The sequence below is a fragment of the Felis catus genome, chromosome B3 (assembly GCF_018350175.1).
Source record: "Felis catus isolate Fca126 chromosome B3, F.catus_Fca126_mat1.0, whole genome shotgun sequence".
NCBI lineage: Eukaryota > Metazoa > Chordata > Mammalia > Carnivora > Felidae > Felis > Felis catus.
Genome location: NC_058373.1, coordinates 135,140,286 through 135,155,609, shown reverse-complemented (window position 1 = coordinate 135,155,609; position 15,324 = coordinate 135,140,286). Strand labels below are relative to the sequence as shown.

Here is a 15,324-nt window from a genome sequence, read left to right as displayed (position 1 = left end):
TAGTAATATGTGTTATATGCAGAATGTATGGGGTAAGCCTTGCTGAAATTTTATTTTTCTCCGGCATTGTCCTTTAAGCCTTCCCAGTAGAGGGCATCCTTTTCCTGTCCCTTGATGGACACTTGATTTTTTTTTTTTTTTCATTAAGGTAAAATTCACATTACCTAAAATTACTCAATAACCATTTAAAATGTACAATTCATCACTTCTCGGTCTTTCGGCTAAGATCAAGTGTAGTATCTGTTCTTATAAATTAACACCTCAGGCAACAACAGATGTTGGCGAGGATGCGGAGAAAGAGGAACCCTTTCGTGCCGCTCGTAGGAATGCAAGCTGGTGCAGCCACTCTGGAAACCAGGATGGAGGTTCCTCAAAAAACTAAAAATAGAACTACCCTACGACCCAGCAATTGCACTACTAGGCATTTATCCAAGGGATACAGGTGTGCTGTTTCGAAGGGACACACGCACCCCCATGTTTACAGCAGCACTATCGACAATAGCCGAAGTGTGGAAAGAGCCCAAATGTCCATCGACTGAAGAATGGATAAAGAAGATGTGGTATATATATACAATGGAGTATTACTCAGCAATCAAAAAGAATGAAATATGCCCCAGCGCAACAACGTGGATGGAACTAGAGGGTATTATGCTAAGTGAGGTAAGTCAGAGAAGGACAAATATACAACTTCACTCGTATGTGGAATTTAAGATACAAAACATAATGGAAAGGAAGCAAAATAATATAAAAACAGGGAGGGAGACAAACCACAAAAGACTCAAATACAGAGAACAAGCTGAGGGTTGCTGGAGGGGTTTTGGTTGGGGGGGATGGGCTAAACGGGAAAGGAACATTATGGAAGACACTTGGTGGGATGAGTGCTGGGTGTTATACATAGGGGATGAATCACTGGAATCTACCCCTGAAATCATTATTGCACAACATGCTAACAAACTTGGATGTAAATTAAAAAATGATAAAGCATCTGGAATAATGTCAAGAGTATAGGAGATAGTTAAATAAATAAATAAATAATAAAGTGTACGATTCAGTGTCATTCAGTTCTTTCACACTGTTGTGCCACCAACCCCTCTTATCCAGTCCTAAGGCATTTTCACGCTCCCCCAAAAGGAAACCCCATACCCATCAGCAGTCACTCCCCATTCTGCCCCCCTCATCCCAGTCCCTGGCAACCACTTTATGTCCCTGTAGATTTCCCTATTCGGAGTGTTTCATTTAAATGGAATCCTGCAAGGGGACCCTGGGTGGCTCAGTCAGTCAGTTAAGCGTCTGACTCTTGATTTCGGCTCGGGTCACGGTTCCAGGGTTGTGGGATCAAGCCCCACGTCAGGCTCTGCACTGGCATCGTGGTGCCTGCTTGGGATTCTCTCTCACTCCCTCTGCGCCCCTCTGCTTGCTCACTTGCTCTCTCAAAATGTTAAAGTGGAATCTTACAAAATTGTGTCTGGCTTCTTTCGCTTAGGATAATATTTTCAAGGTTCATCAGCCCCTCAAGTTTTGCTAATTCTTTGGTATCAAAAAGTCCTACAGTGATATTCTTTGCAAACATGGTCTCAATTCAGAAATTCAACCCTCCCCATCAACACTTAAGTCTTCTTAAGGTAAGACTTCTGTGCCACTGTCCCTCCTGCTCCGGGGCCACCACCTCTCTAGGGGAAGCAGGCTGTGGTCCGTCTTCTCTCCCTCCCTCCTCCTGCCCAGTTCGCTAACTCCAGCTCCTGGTGTCTGGACTCTGTGGGTTGGAGAGCGTGGAGGGAGAGCAGGGACAGGGCTACTTGACGGGCACTGTACCCAACCAGGCTTGAGCGCTCTGAGTCTGACTCGCCTTTCGTGAATGGCATTCCTCTGGGTCCTTCGGAACCCCTGCTGGAGTCTGCAATTGCAGACACCTTGATGTGGGCAATACATTCTGTTCTTTTCCTGTGTTCCACTCACTCCACACCGTCCCCGTGGTGTCCCTGGCCTTTTCAAATAGTCCTCTGAGCAGGACTGAAAACTCTCAGACTGGTCTGTCGCCCATGAGGTTAGGAGATAATAAAAATAATTGAAATTACATCGAAATATTTAGATATTGATCTACAAATGGGTTTGATTACATTCACGGACCTATAAAACTATAGAACTATAAACCAGTTCTATTCAAAAGCATATTTAAAAATAAAATTCTCAAGATAAAAATAATAGATCTGCATTTGCATATGTCTGAGCAAAATTTTATTCAGTTTTTTAAAGTTTATTTATTTGGGGCGCCTGGGTGGCCCAGTCGCTTAAGCGGCCGACTTCGGCTCAGGTCACAATCTCATGGTTCATGGGCTCGAGCCCCACGTCGGGTTCTGTGCTGACAGCTCAGAGCCTGGAACCTGCTTCCGATTCTGGGTCTCCCTGTCTCTCTCCCCCTGCCCTGTTTGTGCTCTGCCTCTCTTAAAAATAAACATTGAAAAAAAAATAATAAAAATAAATTTATTTGGAGAGAAAGAGACAGAGAGAGAGAGCAGAAGTGGAGGAGGGGCAGAGAAAGAGGGAGAGAGAGAGAGAATCCCAACCAGGCTCTGCACTGTCAGTGTGGAGCCCAGTGTGGGGTTCGAACTCACAAACTGTGAGATCATGACCTGAGCTGAAACCAAGAGTCAGATGCTTAACTGACTGAGCCACCTGAGTGGGACACCTGAATAAAATTTTAAAAGTACGTATACTAATTATGTGAGCATTTAAAAACCATTAGAAAAATAGTTATTTTGGGTACACAATCAAGTACTTGAATCCATTTTGTAGCTATACCTAATAGCGTATCACAAATATTCTTCTAAAGAATATATTTTATTTTTTCAATTGGGGCTAATTTTCATAACATAGCCTGAAATTGTCTTCAAAGTTGCATTTGCTTGTTAATAAATTTGAAATTTCTGATACCTTCAAAAGACTCCTCTATAGACCATGATATTTTTAATTGAGAATATATTCTTTGCAGGTGCTGAGTTGCCTGGTGAGCCCAAAGGAAATTATGCTAGATAAAGATAGCCTCATTTCTAACGTATTTCATATCAAATGTATAATATTTCAGCCCAAATATTTTCACAGGCAGTCTTTTTGCCTCCTTTCAGATTACTTTGGTGAGTACTTATACAAGATTTAAAAAGGCACGAAATAAGAGATCTCTGTTTATGACTCTTGAATGTTTCGCCAAGCTTAGATTGTAGGTCCTTCCTTATTCCATTGTGGTACGGAATATATATTTATACAATTAAAAAGAAAAGCTAGGGGCACCTGGGGGCTCAGTCGGTTGAGCATCCAGCTCTTGATTTCAGCTCAGGTCATGATCTCCCGGTTCTGTTTATGATCTCACGGTTGGTGGGATCGAGCCCCGCACTGGGCTCTGCACTGACAGCGGGGAGCTTGCTTGGGATTCTCTCTGCCTGTCTCTCTGCCCCTCCCCACCCCCAAAATAAATAAACTTTAAAACAAATAAAAATTAAAAAATTAAAACAGAAGCTCCATCCAAAGGATTGGGCCTCAAGCTGAGCTTCCCCCAGCCCCAGGTGGAGGTTATGGGATGGGTGCCCCCATCCTTGAGTTTTTCTGGCTATCTTCCTTCCTTTCTCAGGGCAAAGTTTCCACGCCTTCCCATCTGCAAGCTTGGTTTTCAATCACCGCAATTTTCTAGAAAATTTTAAAAGCTGAAGTTCATTGTAGTGTCTCATGCCTTGAGTATTTTGGTTAACATTTCCAACTTGTTGAATCTACTCCTGAAATCATTGTTGTACTATATGCTAACTAATTTGGATGTAAATTTTTTAAAAAATTAAAAGAAAAGAAGAAACGTCCCAAACTAGCACATAGAAGAGGTGAGTGAGGAAGAGAAAGTTGCCTGTAATACAACAGACCTTATAAATAATAGGTGAAAAGTTAATGTATTCAAGTATATAGTTCACTAAAATCTTAAGTAAAAATTAAAAAATATATATCTCCAACTCATTTTTGGCAAAAATATAGAGCACTCCCTCAAAAAAAGGAAGAAAAAAACCCAACTTGGTGCCATCATATGACTCAGACTGATGTACACAGTAGTTCTGCAAAAGTCCAAGCATTTTCACATCTGATGATTCACTACAATGAAAGCATGAACTATTATGCCAAAGTGTTTTTCCTTCCTTCCTTCCTTCCTTCCTTCCTTCCTTCCTTCCTTCCTTCCTTCCTTCCTTCCTTCCTTCCTTTTCCTTCCTTCCTCCCTCCCTTTCTTTTCTTTCTTTCTTTCTTTCTTTCTTTCTTTCTTTCTTTCTTTCTTTCTTTCTTTCTTTCTTTCTTTTCTTCTTTCCTGTTTTTTGTTTGCTTGTTTTCTTAAAGAGAGAGTGTGTGAGCAGGAGAGAGAGACAGAGGGAGAGAGAGGGAGAATCTTAAGCAGGGTCCACACTCATCACGTAGCCTGACACGGAGCTCGATCCTGTAACCCTGGGATCGTGACCTAAGCCAAAACCCAGGGACAGACACTCAACCAACTGAGTCACCCAGGTGTCCCTGTGCCAAGCTATTTTTTAATACTACATGAGCTTTATACAGTTACTCTGAGTTTGCATGCAAATATTTACAATTTTTAACAGCTGCAGTTTCTATTTCAGCTGGTAGAATATCACAGCTGGTCTAAATGAATTGGGAAGTACATGTGCATAACAAGCAATTCTCAGGTCACTGCTATTTGAAAGTTTAGTAAAAACATCATTTTGATCATGAAGCTGTGTTTCACCAAAATATATTTGTATTGAGACCACAAAAATAATTTCATCCTCAATGCCAGATATTTTAACTAAATTTCCAGTAGTGTTTACACTCATTTTGGATGTTTTACCTTTGGCAGGATTCTGTGAGTTGGTTGAAAGAAATCAAATCTCCATCGGATCCACTTAAAACATCGGATGACACTGATACCAAGTTGGCATCATGTAACTGTTTGCAAAGTCATTCTCTGCCAGTGGAGCCCACACATTAACAGTTATCACTTCTCTTTGTACATGTACAAGAAAATGTGGCATCCAAAGTGAACAAAATTAATTTTTTATTGTGGTAAAATATACATAACATAAAAATTACCATGTTGACCACTTTTAAGGGTAGAGTTCAGTACATTCACATTGTTTGCAGCTCTCCAGAACTTTTGCATTATCCCAGGCTGACTCCCATCTCTCTCCCTCCAGCCTCTGGTAACGCCCAGTCTACTTTCCTTCTCTATGAATTCAACTATTCTAGGCACTGCGTATAAATAGAACCAGGCAATAGTTGTCTTTCTATGTCTGGCTAATTTCACTCAGCATGATGTCCACAAGGTTCATCCGTGTGGTAGCATTTCATTAGAATTTCACTCTTTTTTAAGCTGAATAATTCTATTGTATGTACAGATCCCATTTTGCTTATCCAGTCGTCCATTGATGGACATTGGGTTGTTGCAACCTTTGGGTATTGTGAATAACACGACCATGACTGTGAGTGTCCAAATATCTGTTCAAGACCCTGATTTCTACTCTTTTGGGCTGATACCTAGAAGTGCAATTGCCGGATCATATGGTAATTCTATGTTTAACTTTCTTGAGGAATCGCCATAATGTTTTGCAGAGAGGCTGTATGACTTTATATTCCCATCAACAATGCACAAGGGCTCCAATTTCTCCAAACCCAATTTCAAATATTTTCTGTTTTGACAATAGCCATTCTAGTGGGTATAAACTGATAACTCACTGTGGTTTTGATTTGCATTTCCCTAATGATCAGTGCCATTACATATCTTTCATGTGCCTTTTGGCCATTTGTAGATCTTCTTTGAAGAAACGTCTGTTCAAGGACTTTACTCAAAAAATGAGCAAGGTTAATTTTAAAGGACAATCATTTAATATGAACAAGAAGCCGTGGTTCACAGAGCGGTGTGTAAACGTACTTTTCCGTAGCTGCTCATGTAAATCACCCTCTTTGGGCATCATCTCCTAAAAGTCATAATCACTACCTTTTGCAGTGGACGTTGATGCTTCTTCGGCAGATTTGTGCCTTCTGGTCTTCATGTGGGCGATCACTGCAGCCCCCGTGGTGTTCTTGGTAAACAACAGTTTGTGCTAGGTATATGTTCATCATCATCTGTCTTGAGAAACATGAATGTGCTGCTTCAGTTTCCATTAAATACGCACACAGATTTTGGAGCTCATTATGGCTGGACGGGTTTATTGAAAAACATTCAAAAAGATTACCAAACAATACGGTGAATGAGTTACACTATGTGGTAACAGCCACAGCCACTGTGGCAGGAGACTCTGACTTTTCCCAATATGCTCCAGGGTAGGGCTGCTCAGCTTCTATTTCCCACACGTATTTTCCTCTACCTCATACACCTGACCTGCAACTTCCCATATTTCCAGTCGATACCATCAACTGGCAGCCTGATGGCTCCCGGCATATGGCGGAGCGCAGCAGAGACCATGGGCACGGGCCATTGGCACGCCTGGCCGGCACGCCAAACGGCCACATCAAATCCCTTCTCCTAGCCCCAGACTAGACTGGCAGTGGTTAGCTTTCCCCCAGTCACTTTATGTTGTCATTTTTCACTTTATTTCTCTCCAGGGCCCTGCATACTGTCCTTGAAAGAAAGGTATGAGTTAAGTGGTGCGAGAGGAAAAGGGGAATGTCGCCAGGAAACTTCTGGACCAAAGCACATGTGTCACACGCTACCAGATGGGGCCGTGGTGGAAGCTGAAAGTGCCAGGTGGAGGTCGACCGAACCCACGGTCTGTTTGAGTCCGCTATCAATAGAATATACTTTGTTTACAAATGACATGCCGAACAGGACGAGACCCCTGATCTAAACTGACAACACGTCTAAAAACAACAGATCTAAATTGGAACTGTCCCCAGCAAACGAGGGCCGCTGATCGTTCATCAGTGACCCACAAGGGGTCCGTGGGAAAAGCCACACACCCCTGCTCAGACAAGCTGGGTTCCCCGTGCAGCAGCCACCCGCCTGTGCTCCTCCACCAAGGGAGCTCCCAAGTCCACGTCTATCGCCTTAAAGATTGCCCAGGCAGGAATAAAATGCCAATCCACGCGCTCCCCAGCCACTTGGCCACAGAAAATAAACGAGAGGGAACTCGCTCTTTTGAGATACACTGCACTTCACTGTTGGGTGATACGAGACCAGTCCAGGCTCTACTAAGAGGGCAAGCTGGGCAAGAGTTCAACTCCCTGGGTCACAGCCCACCCCCCCCACCCCCACTTAGCAGCTGTGTGACCCTCGCTAAGTCACTTAACTGCTCTGTTTCCTTGCCTAAAAAGGATGATAAGAATACTTGCCTTCTAGTATCCAGGGTTGCCAAAACAAATTTTTAGTTACAGTGTGCCCCAAATTTAACCACACATCCTGGATTTTACTGCTTAATCTGGCAACTCTATTGGTGTTACAGTTAGCACAGTGCCTGGCATATTGTAAGTTATGTAAAGTTAGCTTTGTTGTTGGTGCTCCTGGGCTTTGGCTATGAGGAACAGGAACCTTACCGCACAGGCAAAGGGGACTGCGGTGGTGGGACAGAGCTGTTGCCTCTCTTTTACAGGTGCCTTGTGACTCCTACTCCCTGTCTCTCAGCGGCCACATGGACCCTCACAGTCAGACTCTCTTGGACCTATCCTTCCGTTGGATTGGCTTCATGCTAATGTCTGACCTGGTATATCCTCCAGCCTCAAACCTACATGACCTAGTAGATCCAATTCTGTCTTTATTTGGGTTGTCGCGGGAGCAGACCCTGACAAAAGGATTCCAGGAAAGTAGCTTATTCAGGGCGTGTCCCACAAACTCAGGCAGCAGGTGGGGGGAGGTAGTGAGACAGAGAAGAAAGAAGTCAATAAAGAAAGAAGTCACGGGGCGCCTGGGTGGCTCAGTGGGTTAAGCACCTGACTCTTGGTTTCCGCTCAGGTCATGATCTCATGAGCCCCGTGTCAGGCTGTGTGCTGACAGTGCAGAGTCTGCTTGGAATTCTCGCTGTCTTAAAATACGTGAGTAAGCTTGAAACAAAGAAAGAAAGAAATCACTATGGAGCAAGTTACCACCATGGGTAACTGAACCTCAACCTTTCTGGGAAAACCTAGAAAACAGAGTTATCCCAACTGAGGGCTGGGCAAGCTTAGCATTTATCCCCTGGCTCCGTTCATCACGTTCAGGGCTGCTTCTGGGGGCATTAACTCTCTGGCATTTCGGGCTTGCTTTGTGCACAGGCTGAGCGTGCTCCCACTGCCAGACAAAAGTTCTCAGATGCAGAGCAGAGGTGTGCACAAGAAGCCACCTTGGGCGTGTGGAGATGGGGGTGGAGGGGCTATGTGAGGGACACGGGCAGCATCTCCTGCAAGCACCCACCCCAACTGAGGAATCTGTGTCTCTCAGTTCAGATCCTCAAGGGAGAGCGCCTGACTGGTTGCTATCCAGCCAATGGGCTGGTTGGTGTGGGTCAGGTGACGACCCTGACCCGGTCATCCAGCGCCCGGTGGTCAGAGCCCCGGAAAGCATCATGACCTGCTTGGTCAGCAGAGGCATGGGCTGGGTAGCTATTCCAGAAATGGGCCGGGGGTGAGGAAAGCTCTCCATGCACAGCCCCCTCGCTCTGATAGTCATGTCTGTGTTTACGAATAAAGGTAAGCCTGTCTCTTGAACCTGCTCCCTCTGGGTCAGGAGCCTCTCGGGCCAGGCCCAGTCCATCTACAAAGCTCCTTCCCCACCTCTGGGTTGCACTCAGCAGCTTCCTGTCTTCTCCTTTCTAGGCTAAATCAACATCCTCACTTTCTTTCTTTTTTTTTTAATGTTTATTTATTTTTGAGAGAGAGAGAGAGTACAAGTGGGGGGAGGAGCAGAGAGAGAGGAAGACACAGAATCCAAAGCAGCTCTAGGCTCCAAGATGTCAGCACAGCTGACACAGGGCTTGAACCCATGAGCTGTGAGACCATGACCCACGCTGAAGGTCACCCAACTGACTGAGCCACCCAGGCGCCCCAGCATCCTCACTTTCTTCAGCTCTTCTTTGTAGCATGCTCGGGTCAGAAGAACCATCAGTCCAGAAAAGCAGATGTGGGTGAGGAAGGCAGAGGAGGGAAGCTCGCCCCTCATGTTCTGACTTGGGCCGTGAGTGTGCAGGATGGCTGGGCAAGGCCAGCTGGAAGGGAGCCGTGGGGCAGAAGGCCTGGCCTTGGTCTGAGCCATCTGGTTCCAAACGTCTCAGCAGCCAGATGGTGTTTCACTCTGCTGTCTCCAGGAGGAGTTGCTCGGCAGAGCGGTGAGGAACCTGCTCTCGGCCACCCACGCCAAGCCAGATGTCCAGGAAAATGAAGTAAACCATCCTCCTGGTGGCTGGGCGGGCTGTGCCATTGCCAACAGGAAGCCAGGAGGGCAAAGGAACTGTCTTTGTGAAGAGAACGTCCCCCCGAGATAGGCCCATAACTAGGCCATTCCTCTCAACAGGGACCTCTTCATCAGAGAGAGAAAGTCTTCCTGAAGGACACTAACTAGTATTGGGCAAACAACCAGATAGGAAAAACAAATGAGAACCAGGCCAAAAGGAACACACACACCCAGCCTTGGCTAGTGAACTTCGTCTGACATGAGTTCTGTCTCTGGGTTCAGTAGATCCAATCCGCCCCGGCCCTTCTTAGAACCGAGTCCCGCCAACGACTCAATGCCACTCAGAGGCTTTCTTTGATCATTACTGGCCTCCGTCATCAACAGAGTTGGCTTTTCCTTTGGTTAAGGTTACCAGTTCTATTCATTTCCTGGGACTGCTGAAACAAAGGACCAGAAGCTGAGTGGCCTAGAGCAGTGGGAATTTATTCCCTCCCAGGTCTGGAGTCCGGAAATCCAAAATCAAGATGTCGGCAAGGCCACGCTCCCTCCAACAGCTCTAAAGAAGCATGACTCTTCCCTCTTCCAGCTTACAGGGGGATATTGGCCTTCCCTGGCCTCACTGGCCATGGTCATACCCCTCTGATCTCTGCCTCCATTGTCACATGGTCTTCTCTCCTATCTCTTCTGAGGACACTTGCCATCAGATTTAGAGCTCGACTTCTTAGTGCAGGAGAATGTCATCTCAGGACTCTTAACTAAATCTATAAAGGCCTTTTTCCCAAGTAATGTCACGTTCACAGGCTCCCAGGATTTGTATAAACACATGTCTTTTTGGAGGCCAACATTCAGCCCACCACACCACCTAATTGAAAAGTCCCGGAAATCGGGGTGCCTGGATGGCTCAGTCGGTTAAGCACTCAACTGCAGCTGAGGTCATGATCTCAGTGTTCACGGGTTCAAGTCCTGCATCAGGCTCAGTGCTGACAGCCCAGAGCCTGGAACCTGCTTCAGATTCCGTGTCTCCCTCTTTCTCTACCCCTCCCTCACTCACACTCTGTCTCTCTTTCTCTCAAAAACAAATAAACATGAAAAAATAAAATACAAAATAAAATAAAAGTCCCAGAAATCTTGTTTGTGAAGTATGTATTGAATGCCGACCCTACGCCAGGCTCGTGAGGGCTGGGTCTGCTTCGCAACAACCCCCACCTGAGGCCTAGTGGAGGTTCAGGGAAGTACTCCAGTACGACACCTGGCCAATTTGCAGTTCTTGTTCCCAGCAAGCCAGGGAGGGCCAGGGCTTGCCAGGCAAAGACCCCCAAGCAGAAAGCCAGCGCAATGCAGCCTGCTAAGCAGAGTGGGCCAGAAACACCCACTCAGGAATCTGAACTGAGAGGGTGAGGGCATTCGTTTGCTGGGGCTGCCATAACGACCACAGATGGATGACTTCAAACAAGGAAGGTGCGCTCTCTCACAGTTCTGGGGAGCTAGAGTCAGTCTGAAATCAGGGGGTCTGTAGGCCATGTTCTCTCTGAGGCTCTGGGTAGACTCCTTCCCGCCTCTTCCCGGTCTCTGGTGGTGGCCCTCCTTCCTTCCTTTCCTCCTTCCTTTTTTCCTTTCCTCCATCCTACCCTCCTTCCTTCTTTTCTTCCCTCCTTGCCTTCTTCCTTCCTTTCCTCTTTCCCTTCTTTCTTCCTTCCCTCCTTCCTTTCCTTCCTTCCTTCCTTCCTTCCTTCCTTCCTTCCTACATCAAATACCTACCACATGTATACAGTGGGTCAGGCACTGCCTAGACCTGCAACACAGTCTGTCCTCAGTCCCTGCCTTTATTTTCTCTCCTTACCTGCCCCTGCTGCCCAAACCCTCTGGCCTCCCTTCACCCTGTGCTGCCATCCCAGAGTGCCAGCCTTCCAGACCCCAGCGGGAACCCTGCCTGTAATGTGCTGCTTCCCAGGGCTGGACTGACAGAGAAAGCGAGCGAACCCCTTCTGTGGGGCATGATCACAGGCGAGCCTCTCCTGACTGCTTCCCACTGCTGTTTGAGGCTGAGCTGTTGGAAGCCAAAGTTTCTGGGTTGGCTCATTTTTAAACAATGATACGGTTTACACATTCAGCACTTCTGCACAGAGCCCTTGGCAACCGCTCAGGCTGGCTTCCTTCCAGCTCTCTGATAAATCAGCTTCTGAGTCAACCTCTTTCACTTCAGGACGAGCTTAGCAGAATCTCACCTTCAAAACTCGCTTAATCAGAATGTGACAAGACCATGTCTGCGGAGGTGCAAGGGAGTTTCTCTGCATTTATCTCTCAGGCATCATGTGTATGGAGTTGACCAGAGATTCTCTTGCGACTTTTTCTTGGGGTTCTGGAAACGTAGCTAAACACCTGCCAAAAAAAAAAATCTCTGCCTGCAAAATAACCTTGTCTTAGCAGACGCGTCGTTTCTGCCATTTTGTAAACATCAGAGGGCTGTCGATGGAGATCAGGGTCTGTATTTGCCGAAGCCCTGAAGGCAGCAAATGCTCCCAAAGGGGGTTGAAGTGATGGGTTCAGGGACTCACCTGAAACTTCACTGAAGTGAGTTGGAAATTTGGTGGGTCAGTACAGCTCAGGTGTCAAATATGGCAGGTGGTGGGTATTTTTGGTGCCTTCCGCAGGTGGGATAGAGCACCCAAATTATGACTTCCTCACTCTTGCATGGTTCCAAGAAACAGAGGGAAGAAGGATAACAGCGTATTCCGAGGGGTTCCATTGGGTCTACTGCCAAAAGACATTGCTTCAGTTGGCACGTGGAGATTTTGTGTTCTCTTTGGTTGAGGTAAGAAGACAAGAGGAAAGGAGTGACTGGAAGGAACTGAAAGAAGGAAAACATGAGGGCCCCCAGGGTGGAAGCGGAGAGCCCTCACCCGCCCTGTCCCTAAAACCAGGGTTATATGGTGTGCTGCCCACTGTCCTCATGGTACAGAGAGCATGGGACACCCCAGTGCTGCTGATGTACCCCATAGGACCTTGGAGAGCACAAAAGAGAGCCCAGGGGCACTTCTGGAATGCAGCCCCCAATGTTGGATGCAAGGCAACTATTTTGATCTTTTAGATAGAATTCTCCCCCAATGCCTCCCCAACTCTAAAGACCACAGCAACTTTGCAGAAGGACCCTTGACCGACTGAGGTTTGCCTCGTAGGGGTGCTCATTTCCTTAGGAAAGATGCAGACTCCAGGTTTGACATCATCCGTGCCGGAGATTTCCTCAGCCAATCAGCACCGTGTGAGGCTCCCAGCCACCACCCTATACCATCCCCCGGCATGACCCCCACAGCAGCTCGGGGAGCCCCAGAGGTGGCTCCTGCACACTCAGGAGTGGTCCCTTGTGGGGCCTGCTGCCTGTGAAGCCATTCATGCCCACACACTCACAGGGTAGGGATGGGCCTGCCAGGCATGAGGCCCCACAGTGCCCCCTGGCTGTGAGTCACAGGAAGTGCGGTGTGCTGCCCCCGGGACATCTTCACTGAGCAAAGTCCCCCTGAGATCCGCCAGCAGGGGGCTGCGTGCTGCCCCTCACCCTGCCTCACACTGGCATCTAAGTAGGGTGGCCTATTCTCTTCTGCTCTGCCGGTTCCTCCAACAGTTCTCAGCTGTGCGGGGCCAGGCCGAGGGGCAGCCAAGAGAGACTCCAACCCTGTATCCTTATCCCCCTCAGGGGCCCGTGCAGAACTCCTCCAGCCCCAAAGCCTCCCATTAGTCACACTGGGTCCTGCCCATTGGTTCATCACACTTGCTAGGGGTAGCTAAATCACAGCCCCAGGCACAGATTTTCAGCTTCTGTTTGTCTCTTGGTTTCTGAAGCTGATGTTTTGACACTGGATTAGAAGTACCTGCAAGGTGTGGGGAGCAGGGAGGCAAGCAAGGTGGCCCCAAGCTCTCAGGCTGTTTATTGCCTTGGCCTTGGCCCTGTCCACCCACCCTGGAACCCCCCTGTGTCCTACTCTTGGCTTCCTGGCTAAGGCCCTGTGGTTTGGGCGCTGGGTTCCTATCCTCTCTGCCTCTTGTACTTGGCACTGTCTTCTGGCCTTGACCTTGGCTTCCATTCAACAATTTTCTGGCTTACACCCCGCACGCCCTGGATATGCTGTCTTTAGCAGATGCTCCTCCAAGCTCAACATGGTCCTGACAGCCTCTTATTCCAGAAATGTCCCTCATCTCCGCCCTACACCCTGCTATGGATGATGCTCAGGCTGGGGACTGCAAGTAGGAACAGAAAGTGGTCTTAAACTTAGCAACTTGGGCTCTAACAGAAGGGGAAACTGAGGCAGGTGTTATCTAAATCTTAGCCATACCTCCTGGGGTGGAAGAGTATGGGGGGAATATGAATGGATGTGTGGTGTCTCTGGATGTCGTTTTAATGTGATCTAAAATGCCAACATTTCAAGAGAGATGTTCGTGGCCCAGTTTAATTGGATGAATGGACGAAGGAGGGGGTGGGGCTGATTCTAGACGTGCCTACGGTGGTTAGGTCAGGGGAAGGAATCAATAGTGGGGTACCGGAAAAAAGCCCTCTGAGACTCAGCAAAACCCACAGCACCTGAAGGGTACAGGTGCAACCAATAGTCCAGGCTAAGAAAGGGAATAGGGATCATTGTGGTAGTAGTAAAGAATCCAGGTCGTGGGGCGCCTGGGTGGCTCAGTCGGTTGAACGTCCAACTTCGGCTCAGGTCATGATCTCATGGTTCATGAGTTCGAGCCCCACATCAGGCTCTGTGCTGATGGCTCAGAGCCTGGAGCCTGCTTCGGATTCTGTCTCCCTCTCTCTCTGCCCCTCTGCCGCTCACACTCCGACTCGCTCTCTCAAAAATAAATAAACATTAAAAAAAAAAAAGAATCCAGGTCACATCACAAGGAACAAAATCTAGAGATTATACCTAAGGATTGAGATTGAGTCTTTAAATGGTGAGTTTCATAGAGTTGGGACAGAATGCTTCAAGTTCTCCTGCTCAATGGTCAGCCAACGTCAATGTTTTTGGAACAGGCTGCTGGCAGAAATGTAATAGGGAGAGATGTGACCCATGCCAGCTGCAGAGGGCATATCTGTGGGTGCCATTTGTGCTATTCCCCATCAGTGCTGATCCCGCTTTCCAGGCACTTGGTAGGCTCTCCCATCCCTACCTCCTCTGAAATTAGGAAAGTTAAAGGAGTTGCTCTGGCCAGTGAAACCCAAAAGGGCATGTGTCCTTCTGGGAGGAAGCTTTAAGAACCAGTGAGCTGTTCACCTTCTTCACTCCTACACGGGTCTTGTAAGCACCTGTCAAGATGGTGCCTCCACCTGCCTGAGCCCCTGGGTGGACACGCAAGCAGAATCCTCTGCTGATGCATCCTCGGGCATGTAGCATGGACATCAAATAAAGTCTAATTGTGGTAAGCCACTAAGTCTGGGGGGGTTGTTACTACCGCAGCTTAGCCATTGGACCCTCACTCTGTGCATGAGTCTCTGTGACCATACTCAAAGAGTTTTCCCTCATCAAGAACTCTCCAGAGTTTCTGAGTCCTTTGTCAGCATTACGGGGTTCAAAGAAAACCACCAGGGGGACTTGGGTGATTCAGTTGGCTAGAGTGGCTGACTCTCGATTTCAGCTCAGGTCATGATCTCACGGCTCGTGAGTTTGAGTCCTTCGTTGGTTAGCGATGTGACCACAGAGCCCACTTTGGATCCTCTGTCTCTCTCACTGTGCCCCTCCCCCCACCTCTCAAAGATAAATAAATGTTAAAAAAAAACTTTTTACAAAGAAAAGAAAAGAAAACCACCAAAAGGCAACACCCCCTGAGTTTTCTCATTTTGTTGAGAAATCATACAGTCATCACCAACCTCATCAAGAGGGCGGTCAGCGGTGGCCACCTCATTACTCATGGCCCCAGAAGTAGAAATCAGCCTGGTCCAGGCAGAAGCAGGGGTGATAAAGAGCACTGGC

At 47.4% G+C, this 15,324-nt stretch overlaps 1 pseudogene; it reads left to right on the top strand.

The window, feature by feature from the left end:
* Window positions 1–201: 201 nt before the first annotated feature.
* LOC111561249 lies at window positions 202–310 on the top strand (annotated as a pseudogene).
* The last annotated feature ends 15,014 nt before the right edge of the window (window positions 311–15,324 follow it).